The sequence below is a fragment of the Orycteropus afer genome, unplaced genomic scaffold, assembly GCF_000298275.1.
Source record: "Orycteropus afer afer isolate SDZICR_OR568_19922 unplaced genomic scaffold, OryAfe1.0 scaffold00010, whole genome shotgun sequence".
NCBI lineage: Eukaryota > Metazoa > Chordata > Mammalia > Tubulidentata > Orycteropodidae > Orycteropus > Orycteropus afer.
In genome coordinates this window covers 46,272-62,972 of record NW_006921597.1, presented here as the reverse complement: position 1 = coordinate 62,972, position 16,701 = coordinate 46,272, and the positions used below count along the sequence as shown (strand labels likewise).

General features: G+C 45.2%; 1 non-coding gene and 1 pseudogene across 1 annotated transcript; both read right to left on the bottom strand.

The window, feature by feature from the left end:
- Nucleotides 1-912: 912 nt before the first annotated feature.
- Nucleotides 913-985, bottom strand: TRNAV-CAC. The gene has a single exon. It is a non-coding gene; the product is annotated as a tRNA-Val (tRNA).
- A 7,162-nt stretch (nucleotides 986-8,147) lies between these two features.
- Nucleotides 8,148-8,990, bottom strand: LOC103204828 (annotated as a pseudogene).
- Between the last annotated feature and the right edge of the window lie 7,711 nt (nucleotides 8,991-16,701).

Here is a 16,701-nt window from a genome sequence, read left to right as displayed (position 1 = left end):
GATCCGACTCGATGGCAGTGAGTTTTGTTTTTGATTTATGGATGGAGGCTTACAGTTTTTTGCAGATTTTTTGTGATAGAGGGTATGCATACAAGTGTTAATATAAAATTATATACATTTTTTAATGGATGTGAATACAGAATATTGACTCTACAGTCCCAGATGGAGATCTTGATTTATTTTCTTTGCTTATGTCATGCAAATCATGTTGTTGTTGTGTGCTGTCGAGTCGGCCTGACTCATAGCAACCCCTCCTTGGAAGTAGGATTGCCCAACCTTCCTTCCGAGGAGTGGCTGGTGGGTTTGAACCACCAGCCTTCTGGTTAGCAGTCAAGTGCTTTAGCCACTATGCTACCAGAGCTCCTACTAATCTCTAACTGTGCTGGTGGTGGAGAGAAGCCAAGTAGGACCCATGGGAAATATACCTTCAAAGACATTCTCTCTTCTTCAGCGTCAGCCTGTAGGGAAGGTTCTGGTGATAGAAGAGAACTTTTAGAACTATAAGGAACAAAGCTTCCATGGGGGGTGAGGGGGCAAAGCCACTGACATGTAATTGATTACACCTCATGTCCACCCCACAGAACAGGTAGGGTTTCCCAGCCTGTAAATCTTTACAGGAAGCCTCATCTTTCTCATGGAGCGGGTTCAAACTCTCAGCCTTCCTATTTGTAGCCCAGTGTTTCAAACACAACCCACAAGAGCTCCCAAAACACTCTGTTAAGGGTTCCTTAGCTCTGTGTCATGCCTCTGTAGAGCCAGATGACAACTGTGTTGGTCTGTCAACTGATTTAGGACAGAGAAATGAAGACTGGTTTACTGTGTTGAATAATGAGACTTCTTCTCTCATGTCTATTCATTCATTCATTCATTTGAAGACTCTCAGCAAACAATTTACTTGAAATAAAAACAAGCTGTTCCTGCCTGGTTTTGAACCAGGGACCTTTCACATGTGAAGTGAATGTGATAACCACTGCACTACAGAAACCATATATTCTTCTTATTTTAAGAAATTATTCATGAAAATCGGAAGACATGCCCTATCCATTCTTTTGGCTTCCACCCTATGAAATTAAAATACATTTGAAATTCCACTGCCAGCAGCAAAGTGCGAGAGAAAGCCCTGGAGAAAACCACCACCAATCCCTTCAGGCAAAAGAGACTGCTTCTTCTATTAGGCCCCAACTTACTTTTCCATCCCTAACCCAGAAGCGAGGACCTCAGGGACCCACAGCAAGCCTTTGGGACCCTACAGTTCACTAGGGTTCCATTTTCAGAACTAAGCTCCCCTGGGCTCTTGAGTACCCCATAGCCCAGTAACTGTAGATGCTGCCACTCTGGGCTTTGGACAAATAATCTTGACAAATAATCATTATTCATCCCCCACTTGTTAGTTGTCGTGGAGTCGATTAGGACTCAAGGTGACCCCACATGTGCAGTGTTCAGCTGCTCCATAGGGTTTCCAAGGCTGTGACCTTTCAGAAGCAGATTGCCAGGCCTATCTTCTGGGGGGCCTCTGTGTGAGTGCATAACCATCTGCCTGTAAAATGGAAAACAAGTGTTGAGAATGTGGAAAATTGGAACCCTCATCCATTGCTGGTGGGATTGTAAAATGGTACAGCCTCTGTGGAAATCCCTTGAGTGGTTCCTCAAAAGGTTAAACATAGTCATCTGACTATGTTTGTTGAGTCATATGACTCAACAATTCCACTATGAGATACTCACTCCTAAAAATTGAAAGCAGGAGTGCAAACAGGTATTTGTACATCAATATTCGCAGCAGCATTATTCTCAATAGACGAAAGGTATAAATGATCCAGCTACCTATCAACAGATGAATGGATAAAAAAAAAATGTGGCATATATTCATACACTTTTTTTTGTATATTCATATAGGGAGCTCTGGTGGCATAGTGCCCAAGGCATTTGACTGCTTCCCAGAAGGCTGGCGGTTCAAACCCACCAGCCACGCCTCAAAAGGAAGATTGGGCAATCTACTTCCAGAGAGATACTGCCTCAGAAACCCAAGGATGGGCCGTTAAGAGTTGAAGACTCCACAGCAGTGAGTTTGGTTTTTTGGTTTTTTATATTCATACAATGGAATTTTATTCAGCCATAAATAAAGGAAGTCCTTATACATGCTAGGAAGCTCTGGTAGCATAGTGCCTAAGGCACTTGACTGCTAACCAGAAGGCTGGTGGTTCAAACCCATCAGCCACTCCTCGGAAGGAAGGTTGGGCAATCTACTTCTGTAGTGATACTGCCTCGGAAACCCGAGGAGGGGTCGCTATGAGTTGGGTCCAACTTGACGGCACATGACAGCAACAACAAGGGCAGGTGGAAGGGGAAAAGTAGGAGTTATTGCTAGAGGGGCACTGAATTTCTGTTACCTGCCCCCCCCCCAAATGAAAACCAAACCCACTGCCATTGAGTAGATTCATGTCACTAATAGTGATCACCACTGGGTTTCCAAGGTAGTAAATCTTTATGCTTCCTTCAGTGAAGCAGCTGGTGAGTTTGAACGGCCAACATGATTAGCAGTCAAATGCCTTAGGCACTGTACCACAGAGCTCCTCGAATTTCTGTTAAGGATGATAAAAAAAAATTTGGAAACTGATGGTGGTGATTGGTTCCACAACACTGTAAATCTAATTAGCATCATTGAGTTGTGCATATAAATTGGTTGAAATGGTAAGTGTTTCATTATATATTTTATCACACACTGAAAATGATTCGTATTTCCAGTCCACCCAGGAACAGAACCCTCCTCCCCATCACCTCTGCTTTGGGTCTAACCTACATTCTTTTTTCTCAAATCCTATGGTCTCAGCCCCTTTTAACTCTCCACACTCTGGCTCTTGTGTTGTCTCTTGTTCTATGGGACTCAATTTAAGTTAAATACTTTAATCACACCTTCATGTTTTGACTGTACCTTAGCAAAGCCTGAAACATGTCTCTTAGGACATTTGTCTGTTTGAAAATATCAAAAAAGCAACACAGGTCAAGTGAGCCTTGGTGGCTTGCATTGGATTCCTTTGAACATCAGGCGACTTGAGACCCAGTATAAACTGCAGGACCCAGGGGCAGCTCACGCATATATATCCAGATTGCTTGATTTCTCCCTTTGTAATCCTGAGATAATTTTTGAAGGGCAGTTTTATTCCAATACCTGAAAATCCACCAATCGTGACCCTGATCAGAACAGATAGAGGACATTTGCTCTAATATCGTTCATGGTATTATTCGCTCAACCAATATACAAGTTGGCAAAATCAAATTTCTCCAAAGGCCTCTCTAAAGATCCAGATACTGAAACAGGCCTTTTCCTTTGTTATAAATACATTACACCAATACCTAACTTGGGTATTTCTAAATATGTCAAATTTTTCTCACTCTTTTTTCATAAAAGAGTTTTAAGGGTACTTATCCATATGTTCTATGACTTGGAAATGACTCAATGGCAGTAGGTTTGACTCATATTTAAAACTCCTTACTTTCATATTTATCTCAATTTGTAAGTAAAACAAACTATCAATGTTTTTATCTTTATTTTTATTGTGATTTGAGTGAAAGATTTCAGAGCAAATTCATCTTCCATATAGCAGTTCACATACACTTTGTCTCATGACATTGACTGCAATCTCCCACAATGCAACAGCTCTCCTCCCACTTCCTCCTCATAGCCACCTCTTCTTCTCTGTGCCCTTCCCTCCCATGCACTCCTGCGCGCCCCCCAGCTGTCTCCCTGTGCATACCAGCCCTTCTATTCTCCCATGATTGATCTCTCCAAGAAGTGTATCTACCTAGCTCATATGCCTGTCTTTTGTTTGGCTGGAAGCCACAGGAGTGGGTTCAATTCCAGACCTGAAGGGCAGCTAGGGGCCATAGTCTCAGAGGTTTCACCAGGCTCTATCAGACCAGCAAACTTGGTCCTTTTTTTTTTTTTTTCAATGATTTTGAGTTTTGTTCCACATTGTAGTCCCACTCTACCCAGGATCTCTTACATAGATCCCTCTCCAAGTGGTTGACAGTGGTAGCCGAGCATCATCTAATTCTTCTGGTTTCATTGTCATATAGGCTGAGGATAGCATGGTATACCAGCCCTCTCGACTAATTCTTTCCATGTGTCTTTGGTTTTCTTCATTCTTCTTTGCTCTGGTTGAGGAGAGACCCATTGTTGCACCTAGATGGCTGCTTGAAAGCTTTTAAGTTCCCAGTCACTACTTGCCAAAGTAGGATGTGGAACAATGTTTTTGTGTAGTATGTTATGCCAATTGAGCTTGACGTCCCATGACCATGACCCTGAGCCCACAGGTCCAACTACTCGCTCCCTCTAGGGAGCTGGCTGTGGCCAAGAAGTGACTACAAACTTGCCCCTTGTTAGCTCTACTATATGCTTGGGAATTCTTACAGAACATACAGATACCCTTGTAGAAACATTGTCTGCCAACCCTATACATGGTCTTGGACACATTCCCCCCTTCATGTTGTTGTTATGTGCCATCGAGTCAGACCTGACTCACAGTGACCACTCCTTGGGTTCTGAGGCAGTATCACTACGGATAGTAGAGTGCCCCATCTTCCTTCCAAGGAGTGGCTGGTGGGTTTGAACCGCCAGCCTTCTGGTTAGCAGTCAAGTGCCTTAGGCACATATCCATTATGTCACCAGAGCCCCGGCACCAAATGCTGCTGTGTTGTTGTGTGCTGGGCGCTAGGAAGCTGGATATCTATTTTCCCTGATGCCCTCTCCTCCAGCGATCACCTCCGAAGCCCATTTACTCCCTGCCTCCTTCAAAGGGGGAGCTCTGGTGGTGTAGTGCCTAAGGCATTTGACTACTACCAGAAGGCTAGCAGTTCAAACCCACCAGCCACTCCTCGGAAGGAAGATTGGGAAATCTACTAACATAGTGATACCCCGTCGAAAACCCAAGGAGAGGTCGGTCCAACTCCACAGCAGTGCGTTTGGTTTTTGGGTTTTTCTTCAAAAGACCAGCTAGCCTGCTACACACAAAGCGCTGTCAGGCCATTGAGCGCCCATGGAAACCTCCAGGCGCACAAGTCTTATGGAGAGTTGGCTTTTCCCGACCACACCAAGACCTCTGGTGGCTTCGTGCCTAGGGACTCCACTACTAACCAGAAGGCTGGCGGCCATCACTCGGAAGGAAGATTGGCAACCTACTTCCATAGAGATACTGCCTCGAAAACCCAAGGAGAGGTCGCTATGAGTCTGGATCTACTCCACTGCAGTGATTTTTTTTTTTTTTTTTTTTTTACCACAGACCTGATTTAACAATGCGCGATTGCGAGGTTACAGCTTGTGGAGAGAAGATGGCCCAATCCAGGACAGCGAACCAGCTTGCAGGGAGGAGGCGCCCAGGGTGAGAAGGGGGCGGAGCAGTAGTCTCTGAGATCTCCAGCATTCAAAAGGATAGAAAACCGTTGAATCAAGGTCCCGGGACCACGAATCACATTTCTGACCTTTCCCGAAACTGCACGTGCACTTTTCCGATCTTAGTTGATGACAACTCCATCCTTGCATATGTTCAGGAAAAAGACCCCACAGCTAATTGTTTAGAATTCGATTCTTCTTCTTCGCCAAACGTGCACGTTTGGTACAAATGAGCCCTCCCTTTTCTAAGGTCTGAATTTGGACAAATGACTCTCCTGAGAAAGGCGGGAATTTCACGCGCCATCTTCGGCTTGCTCAGACCTTAGGATATGACGAGACCCCTAACCTCTGGGGTTGCGACTGGACTGCCTTTGCCGCTACTTGTCGATTCTGCCCCTCAGAAGCAGCCTGTTCCTGGCCTTCTTGGGGAGTCGAAACGTGCCTGACACGCCTCTGCTCCACTGTTCTCTCCCACTCCCTTCAGGTTCCGCCTGCAGAGAAGCTTCTGGAGGCACTTTTTTAGAGATCTCCAGTAAAGCAAGGTGCCTAAGTGCGGAGCGCCTGGCACGCACCGCAAGTTTATAGTTCTCCAGGAACCCGCAGTTCTCCCCTCTGCAGGAGGAATTCCTAAGGGTCCTGATGAGACAGAGATGCGGCGATTCATTTCCTAGTGTGAGCGGATGAGGCAGGAGGTAGATCAGAGAGAAGGTAAGAGGAAGGGTGCGTTTTGAAATTTCCTGATCTAAAGCCACCGATAAATCAGTCTTCGCTGGAATGAGAGATCCTAGCTCTGGTAGCAGGAGCTCTGGTAGCATAGTGGCTAAAGCACATGACTGCTAACCAGAAGGCTGGCGGTTCAAACCCACCAGCCACTCCTCGGAAGGAAGGTTGGGCAATCCTACTTCCGTAGTGATACTGCCTCGGAAACCCAAGGAGGGGTCGCTATGAGTCAGGGCTGACTCCACGGCACACAACAACAACAACAACAGCTCTGGTAGCATAGTGCCTAAGGCACTTGACTGCTAACCAGGAGGCTGGCAGTTCAAACTCACCAGCCACTCCCCAGAAGGAAGGTTGGGCAATCTACTTCCGTAGTGATACTGCCTCGGAAACCCAAGGAGGGGTCGCTATGAGTCAGTTCGGACTCGATGGCACATAACAACAAGGTCGTTGGTATGGGAGGTAGTCCTGGTGCATTTCCCTCTTCATTTTGAACCAAAGACAAAGTCAAGCACCGCATCCTGGTTTCCAGTGAGCTGGCAAGTTCGAGCTTTCCCCAGGGTGGGAGCACTTGAACTTCGAGTGTGAAGGCAATGCAATGAGCACAGCATCAAGAATAGCAACTGCTGGAGAAAAGAACACATTCTTGCCTCAATCTTCTTTTCTTTGTTCTCGACACTTTCACTCTCAATTTATTCAGTACAGGAGGACTGATTACAGCAGGGGTGGGTGTGGAGGGGAAGACCCAGCCCCACCCCCATCCCCATCAGCACTGGCACACGATGATAACTAAATAAATAATTGGCGGTGGGTGGGGAGAAAGGTGGTAGAGCAAACACTGACAGCACAGGGAGGGGCACAAGAGTCCCCTGCGACCACCATCAACACTGGATGAACTACCATGATCGGGGAGGAAAGGGCTCACAGGCACAGATCCCCAGAGCCACTGAGGGGCCACATCATCACTTTTGTGGAAGGGGGTTGTTGTCTTTGGAACATGGACCTTTATTTGACTGGAATCTAGCCCCTTGGTTGGTCAGTCAGACTCAGATTCTCAAGAGGCCACTGTCTCCCAGGCTTGTGGGTTGGTCTATTCAGGATCAAAGAGACCAATGGGTCTTTATTACTTGGTGTCCTGATTGGGCAACTCAGGACCCAGGACAGGAAATGGACATTGTCACTAGCCTTCTGACTGGTCCACTCAGGCTCCAGGACATCAGAAGGCCATTGTTCTTTTGGCTCCCAAAGTTGTTGTGCACTGCTGAGTCTATTCTGACTCCCAGGGACCCTGTGACAGAGGGGAAGTGCCCCATAGGGTTTTCTAGGCTGTAATCTTCACAGGAGTAGATTGCCAAGTCTTTTCTCCCATAGAACTGCTGGTAGGTTCAAACCCCAAACCTTTCAGTTACCATCTGAGCACTTAACCAGGGCTCCTTAGTGCCACCAGTAGGTCTTAGTAGGTCCACTCCCAACCCAACATCAATGAGTGACCCAACAGCACTAAGTCTTTTTTGATTGGTCCATTCAGGACTCAGGACAATAATGCTTTCTGGTCACCTAGAGCTATGATTGGTCTACCAGGAAAGCAAGGGCCAGGATCAAGGAGCAGGCAGGAGGTGTAGAGGGCCCCACGGAGGGGGAAAATCTATTGGCATCGGGGGAGGCGGCAGGGCAGGAAATACAGCCATCTGGCTGGAAGGAAGCCAGAGTGAACCCTGAGGGAAGGGGTAGCTTCTGGGACAGCAGAGTGCCCAGCCATTGCTGGGAGAAGATTAGCGGTTCAAACCCACCAGCCACTCCTCCGAAGGAAGACTGGGCAATAATATACTAACGGAGAGATACCACCTCGGAAACCCAAGGAGGGGTCGCTATGACTGACATGAGGGCAGTGAAAATATTCCTTGGGTCCCAGCCTCACCAGGGTACAAAAACTGGGGCTAGGGGACTAGTGGCGCTTGATGCAGCTCCGGACCCATCACTTGCGTTGATAAGGCTCAAAGTCTCGGGGAGAAGCAGGGCTGCGGTTGCAGGTGGGGTGCACTCAGTCCTCCAACCCCTCCATCAAGTCAGCGACACTCTACATAGTAATGGGGCACGAGGTCGTGCTGGCCCCAGGCCGCTAGGTACACCTGGGCCGGGCCTCTCCAGGCAAGAGACGCCGGTGAGCGTGAGAACGGTGGTCATGCCACAGTGATGGCCGAAGAGGATGTCCGTCTCCAGGAGGTCTCACCATTAGCATGCGGGCGGGGTCCACGCTGAAGTGTTACGTGAGGCACTTGAACATGTAGGGGCTGGATTTGCCCACCACCGGGGCCTGGCTCTCCGAGGCCATCTCCGCTGCAGCAGCCAGGCTTCTGGTGCCCGGGTTCGGCTGCGGTTATTGAGCAGGTGCCAAGGGTAACGGTCGATGGCCACGAGCAAGCAGTCGGGGTCACGCAGGTGCGCGCCAGTTTCTCTCATCTTGGCGAAGACCATGTGGTCGTCGTATCCCACGAACACGGCGCGCACGCGCGGGTCCTAGCTGGGAGGTCTCGCGCCAGGTGCAGCCCCCGCAGCTCGTAGGTCGCCGCGCAGCCGCTTCCCGCCCAACACAAAACACTGCTCCAGGTGCGTCGGGCTGCCCTGGCTGGCACTGGCCCACCGGCGCGCGGAGTGAAGGGCCAGCTCCGACTGCGCGCACTGGCTGTTGTTGCTCACGAACTTCAGCGACTCTTTGCGGGCCTGCGTTAGCTCTTCCAGCAGCTCTGGGACGCCGGGTAAGGTCCGCTCTTGGTTCCACAGGACCTAGTTGCAGTGGAACAGGGCTCCTTGCTCCGGGCTTAGCACATCCGGCTGGGCAGCACCGCGCAGCCACTCGCAGAATGTCAGGCTGCCCGCTGGCCGCCTGCACGCCCGGGCCGCGCAGCTCTCCCAAGGCGGCCATGGCGCGCTCCTCAATTTTTTTTTTTTGAAACTTTACTTCTGAGGAAACTCAGGGAGAATAACATTAATGTCTTCCAGCAAGAGAAAATCTTTGCCTACTGTCGGTTGCTGTGAAGCAAAGGTGAAATCCCGTCCAGACACTACAAGCCCTGTGAACTACCTGGGTTAAAACGCGCTCTTCATGACCTGTTGAAAAATTAAAAGTTAAAAAAAAAAAAAAAAAAAGTAAACATAAATTATTTTCAGGCATTAGAATAAAACTGCCCTTCAAAAAAATATCTCAAGATTGCATGAGGAGAAATCAAGCGATCTTGAAATCTGCCCCTGGGTCCTGCGGTTCATACTGAGTCTCAAAGGCCTGAGGGTGCAAGGAATTCAATGCGGATCATTTTCAGTGTGTGTGATATAATATATATGACGAATCACTTGCCATTTCAACCATTTTATGTGCACAATTCAATGACACTAATTAGATTCACAGTGCTGTGGAACCATCACCACTATCAGTTTCAAAATTTTTTCATAATTTTTAACAGAAATTTAAGGCACTCTGGTGGTGGAGTGCCGAAGGCATTTGACTCCTAATCATGAAGTTTGGCAGTTTAAACCCACCAGGAGCTCTGCAGAAGGAAGCTTAAATATTTACCTCCTTGGAAATCCAATTGAGATCACAGAGTTGCTATGAATCTACTCGAGGGTAGTGGGTTTTGTTTTGTTTTGTTTTTTGGTAACAGAAATTCAATGCTTCTCAAGCAATAACTTCTTTCCCCGTTCCATCTGCCCCTAGTAACCAGTAATAAACGTTTATCTCTATGCGTTTGCCTTTTGTAGATATTCCAGATACATGGGATCATATAATATTCTCTTGTGTCTGGCTTATTTCATTCAGTATAAAACATGGTTCATCCATGTCTTAGCATGTATATGAACTGCCTTTCTTTATGGGTCAATAACATTCTATTGTATGAATATATACTTTTTTTAAAAATCCATTCATCCGTTGATGGATACTTAGATCGTTTATACCTTTTGGTTATTGTGAATAAAGCTGCTATGAACATTGATGTAGGAGTGTCTGCTTGCACTGTTGCTTTCAATTTTGGGGGTTATGTATCTAATAGTGGAATTGTTGAGTCATATGGCAAGTCTGTGTTTAACTTTCTGAGGAACTATCCAAGGGATTTCCACAGAGGCTATATCATTTTACAATCCCACCAGCAATGGCTGAGGGTTCCAATTTTCCACATCCTCAACAACACTTGTCTTCCATTTTTCAGCCAAACGGTTATGCACTCACTCAGCGGGCCCTCAGAAGACAGGCCTGAGAGGTAACAGCCTTGAAAACCCTATGGAGCAGCTGCACATGTGGGGTTGCCATGAGTCTTAAGGGACTCCATGGCAACTAACAAGTGGGGGATGAATAATGAGAAATTACACTGAAGATCTTTTCATGAAAGTAGGAATCATTTGTCAAGAGCTAAAGCACTGACTACTAAAAAGGTCCACAGAGGCTCTGGTCTGAAGCCCAGATTGGCAGCATCCACAGCTTCTGGTCTGAGTGGTACTCGAGAGCCCAGGGGATTGTAGTTCTGAAAATGGAACCCTAGTGAACTGCAGGGTCTCAAAGGCTTGCTGTGGGTCCTTGAGGTCCTCATTTCTGGGATGGGGTAGAAAAGTAAGTTGGGGCCTGTGGTAGTTATGTTTGTGTGTCAACTTGGCTGGGCAGCTGGTGGTAGTTATTCCCCATGATGAGACTGGCAATCAACTCCATGGTGGGATCTACCACAGGCAACTGCCTTTTGGATGTGGTCTGCTTTCTGTATATAAAGAGAAGGCTTGGGAATGGTCTCTAGCTTATGGCACGCTTGGACCCTGCATGTAGCCGTGTCTTTGCTCAGCAGTCTGCTATGCTCTGCTGACGTTGGGACTTACAATGGACTTAAGTTAATGGCCTGTCGTGTGGTTTGGTAACATCGGGACTGTGCCTTTTTACTTGTCAACCTTAGGGCTTCTCAGCCTCAGCAGCCTGCAGCTGTCTGAGTGAAGAAAAGCCTCTAGTTCCAGTGGAGCAAGAGGCAGAGCTGGACCCCAAGGTTGATGGGCTTTCACCCAGCCCCTAGAGCCTGGCAATTTAAACTTGGACTTAAAGCCTCCAAACTGTAAGAATAAACTCCTGTTTGTTAAGGCCATCCCATTTGTGGTATACTTCTTGTCAGAGCAGTACTAGGTAACCAGAACAGGGCCTAATAGAAGAAGCAGTCTCTTTTGCCTGAAGGGATTGTTGGTGGTTTTCTCCAGGGCTTTCTCTAGCACTTTGCTGCTGGCAGTAGAATTTCAAATGTATTTGAATTTCATAGGGTGGAAGCCAAAAGAATGGATAGGGCATGTCTTCTGATTTTCATGAATAATTTCTTAAGATTAGAAGAACACATAGTTTCTGTAATGTAGTTGTTACCATGTTCACCTCACACACAAATAGTCTCTGGTTCAAAACTGGGTGGGAATCCCTTGCTTTTAATTCAAGTACATTGTTTGTTAATGAATGAATCAATGAATCAATGAATAGACAGAAGAGGAGAAGTCTCATTATTCAGAACAGTAAAGCAGTCCTCATTTCTCTACCCTAAGTCAGACAATAGACTGAACATTTCTCATCTGGCTCTATGGAGCCATGGCACACATAAGGAATACCTAATACAAGTTTCTGGGAGCTCTTGTGGTGCTGTGTTTGAAGCACAGAGCTACTAACTGGAAGGTTGAAGGTTCAAACCCACTCCAAGCGAGAAAGATGAGGCTTCCATGAAGATTTACAGGCCGAACCCTGCACTGTCCTATAGGGTGGCTATGAGGTGGAATTGAGTGGATGTCAGTGTCTTTTCTTTCTTTCTTTCTTTTTTAATGGAAGTTTTAGTGGCATAGTGCCTAAGGCATTTGACTGCTAACCAGAAGGGTGGCAGTTCAAACCCATCAGCCACTCCTCAGGAGGAAGATTGGGCAATCTACTTCCAAAGAGATACCACCTTGGAAACCCAAGGAGGGGTCACTATGAGTTGCAATAGACTCCACGGCAGTGAGTTTGGTTTTGGTTTGGTATGCATATACCCTCTGTTGCAAATAATCTGCAGAAAACTGTAAGCCTCCATTCATAGACTTAGATAACTGCCAATTTTAATAAATACAATTCATGATGTGGGGTGTAAAGATCCTGGAAGGCTCTCCCTTCCTTGTCCACCTTTTTCTGCTTTGTCCTTGCATGTCCTCAGTTGTGCATAGGCCAGTTCTGGGGCAGGACTTTGGAAGCTTGCTTAACTTAGCTCTCTTGAGGATGTATTTTGGTTCCCCAGAGCCAAAGTGTGCTGTTGAGAATGTCTGAGTAGTGGACAGTGGTATAGCTGAAGGCCATACACACCCAATCCCAGTGGTGTGCCTGCCCTTTATGTTTGTGGAAAGTCCAATGGCCCTCCTCATAGCATCCTGCTAGTTCTGTATGGATTTTACTCAAAAGCTTGTCTCTTCCCTAGATCCTAGGACCATGTTTCTAACATTTTCTCTATCACTGGGATGGGAGGTCTTCCTGGCTCCTGTTTGGATTTATTCTCCACTTGAAGGTTCAATTACTTAATCTGGCCCATATACTGACTTTGGTGCCCACCAAGGGCTAGCAGGTGAACTAAGCCTTAAATGTGAAAAGATAAATTGGATTTCATTGAATGGGAAAGTTTCTGCCTGTGAAAAGTTACCTAAGAAAGTGAAAGATGAGCTACAGGATGGGAGAATATATTTGCAATATACTTATGTGAAAAATGACTCAAATATTGAGTATATAAAGAATTTTTAGTAATTAATAATAAGAAACAAAGCCAGTGATAAGTGGCAAAGTATTTAATTGGCTTTCTTCACAAAGACTATTTCTAAAGGATCAAAGGTGAATTTCTCCTGTGGTAGGAGGGCGAATGGAGCAGACAAAAAATGGATCAAAGGGAAGAGGAAAATCCCTGGGAGCTATCTAGAATTATCTACACAGTGCTGTCAGATGGTTGGTACCCTGTGATAATTGTGCTTGGTCTTGACCTGGCTTTGACCTGTCCTGGTTCCAGTCTGAGTCCAAACAGAAAAAGATGCCCAGGTTTGTGGAGCATATGCCATTGTGCCCTTCCTCAACTAGGTATTAATCAAGGTTCTATTTCTAGGACTCCAGTGGAGCAGGATCCAGGTAAGGGGTGGGAGGCAGGCAGGCCCCAATCCCATAGAGCCAGGAAAGGGCAGAGAGATTTCCAACAGCTCAGGGAGACAAACTTGTCTGTTAGTTTGTCATCCCATGGGGCTTGCACTTTGCTGTGAGGCTTGAGGCTGTGCCAGTGGTGTTTCAAACACCAGCAGGGTTGCACATGGTGCACAGGTTTCAAAGCAGCTTACGGCTGAGACAGACTAGGAAGAAGAAAGAGGCCGTCCACTTCTCAAAAAATTGGCCGGGGAAAACCTTATGAATAGAAGAGAAACACTGTATGATACATTACTGGGCAACTTTATGAATAGCTTGAAAACATTGTCTGACAAAATGCAGGAAGATGAACCCCTTAGGTCAGAAGGCACTCAAAATAGGACTGGGAAAGAGCTGGCTGCCTCATCAAGGTAGAACCAACCTTAATGATACGGATAAAGTAAATCTTTCAGGACCTCTGTGTATTGATGTGTCACAACTCAAATTGAGGAAAAACAGCTGCAAACATCCATTAATAATTGGAACATGGAATGTATGAAGTATGAATCTAGGAAATTGGAAGTTGTCAAAAATGAAATGTAATGCATAAAGATTGATATCCTAGGCATTAGTGAGCTGAAATTGACTGGTTTTGGCCATTTTGAATCAGACAACCATATGATCTAAGATGCCAGGAATGACAATTTGAAGAGGAATGGCATGGCATTCATCATAAAAAAAAAAAAATGAAAAAAAAAAAAAAAAAAAAAAGGATGCTTCAAGATCTGTCCTGAAGTACAATGCTGTCAGTGATAGGATAATATCCATATGCCTACAAAGAAGACCAGTTAATACTGCTATTATTCAAATTTATGCACCAACCACCAGAGCCAAAGATGAGGAAACTGAAGATTTTTATCAACTTCTGCTGTCTGAAATTGACCAAATGTGCAATCAAGATGTGTTGCTTATCACTGGTGATTGGAATGCAAAAGTTGGAAACAAAGAAGAATCACCAGTAGTTGGAAATTTTGGCCTTGGGGACAGAAATAAAACTGGAGCTCACATGATAGAATTTTGCAAGACCAGACTAATTCATTGCAAATACCTTTTTTCAAGAACACAAACAGTGGCTATACAGATGGAGTACACAGGAATCGATTGACTACATCTGTGGCTAGAGGATATGGAAAAGCTCAATATTTTCACCCAAAACAAGGCCAGATGATTGTGGATCAGACCATCAACTGCTCATATGCAAGTTCAACTTGCAGTTGAAGACAATTAAAACAAGTCCATGAGAGCCCAAATATGACCCTGAATATATCCCTCCTGAATTTAGAGACCATCTAAAGAATAGGTCTGATGCATTGAAAACCAATGACTGAAAACCAGAAGAATTGTGGGATGACATTAAGAACATCATCCATGAAGAAAGCAAGAAGTCACTAAAAATACAAAAAAGAAAGGACCAAAATGGATGTCAGAAGAGACTCAGAAACTTGCCTTTGAGTGAAGACTAGCTAAAGCAAATGGAAGAAATGACAAGATAAAAGAGCTGAACTGAAGATTTCAAAGGGCAGTTCGAGAAGACAAAGCCAATACTATAAAGAAAAGTGCAAAGACCTGGAGTTAGAAAACCAAAAGGGAAGAACACACTCAGCATTTCTCAAGCTGAAAAACTGAGGAAAAAAATTTAAGCCTCAAGTTGCAATATTGAAAGATTCTATGGGCAAAATATTGAATGATGCCAGAAACATCAAAAGAAGATGGAAGGAATACACAGAGTCACTGTACCAAAAAGAATTGGTTGATCTTCATCCATTTCAGGAGGTGGCATATAGTCAAGAACCAATGGTACTGAAGGAAGAAGTCGAAGCTGCACTGAAGGAATTGGTAAAGAACAAGGCTCTAGTAATTGATGGAATACCCATTGAGATGTTTCACCAAACGGACGCCCCGCTGGAGGCACTCACTCGACTATGCCAAGAGATTTGTAAGATAGCTACCTGGCCAACTGACTGGAAGAGATCCATAGTTGTACCCATTCCAAAGAAAGTGATCCCACAGAACGTGGAAATTATCAAACAATATCATTAATATCACACACAAGTAAAATCTTACTGAAGATAATTTAAAAATGTTTGCAGCAGTATATTGACAGAGAACTTCCAGAAATGCAAGCTGGATTCAGAAGAGAATGCAGAATGAGGGATATCATTGCTGATGTCAGACAGATCTTGGCTCAAAGCAAAGAATACCAGAAAGATGTTTACTTGTGTTTTATTGACTATGCAAAATCATTAGATTGTGTGGATCATAACAAATTGTGGATAACATTGAGATGAATGGGAATTCCAGAACACTTGAGGAACATGTACATAGACCAGGAAGCTGTAGTTTGAATAGAACAAGGGGACACTGCATGGTTTACAATCAAGAAGGGAGTGCATCAGGCTTGTATCTTTTCACCATACTTATTCAATGAAGAAGAACATGGCATCAGGATTGGAGGAAGAATCAGTAACAACCTGAGATATGCTGATGACACAACTTTGCTTGCTGAAAGTGAGGATGACTTGAAGCATTTACTGATGAAGAATGAACAATGTAGTCTGCAGTATGGATTACATCTCAATATAAAGAAAACAAAAAACCTTACAACAATTAGACCTAACATGGTGGTCTGTGTTGCCTGGACCTGTGCCCAGCACTAGGGATTGGCCCTGTGAGGTAAGTAGTGGTACTCACCCTCATGGCCTGGTCTTCTGCACTCATGATTCAAATGAGTTTCACTTTTACCAAATTCAAAATGACCTACCAAAGGAGCATAGGAATAAAAAGAAAGAAGAGAAGTACTGTTGGAATGTGAGCAGAGTAGTGAGGAAGCAGAAGATGACTGTTGAGGGCAAACCTGAGAAGGAGAGAAGGCTGGCTGGAGACTTGTTCCTTGCAGTCTAAGGAAGATTCATCAGAGCAGCTTTGGAGACACTGAGCTAATGTCAGTCAACAAAGAATCCCAGGTACCTCAGGAATGGTCCCCCATAGCATCCCCACTGCACTCGGCTATTGGTAGGGAGCTGCCTATGGGAGATGAGGTCTCAGAGCAAACACAGACATAGATTTTGAAGGATAGCAGCTGGGCCTTTCAGCCTATTAAGTTCCATTATAAAGGAGGTCTACAAGGCAAATTCTCATGACCATCATAGCAACTGAACCTAAAATAGATGTAAGACCATAAAAAAATATCATTAACTAGTGGCAGGTAAGGGAAATGGAAAGAAATAATGGTAGTTGTCTGGAACTTGCATGGTAGAATTTTGCAAGACCAATGACTTGTTCATTGCAAACACCTTTTTTCAACAACACAAATGGCGGCTGTACACGTGGACTTCACCAGATGGAACACACAGGAATCAGATTGACTACATCTGTGGCAAGAGGCGATGGAAAAGCTCAATATCATATATAT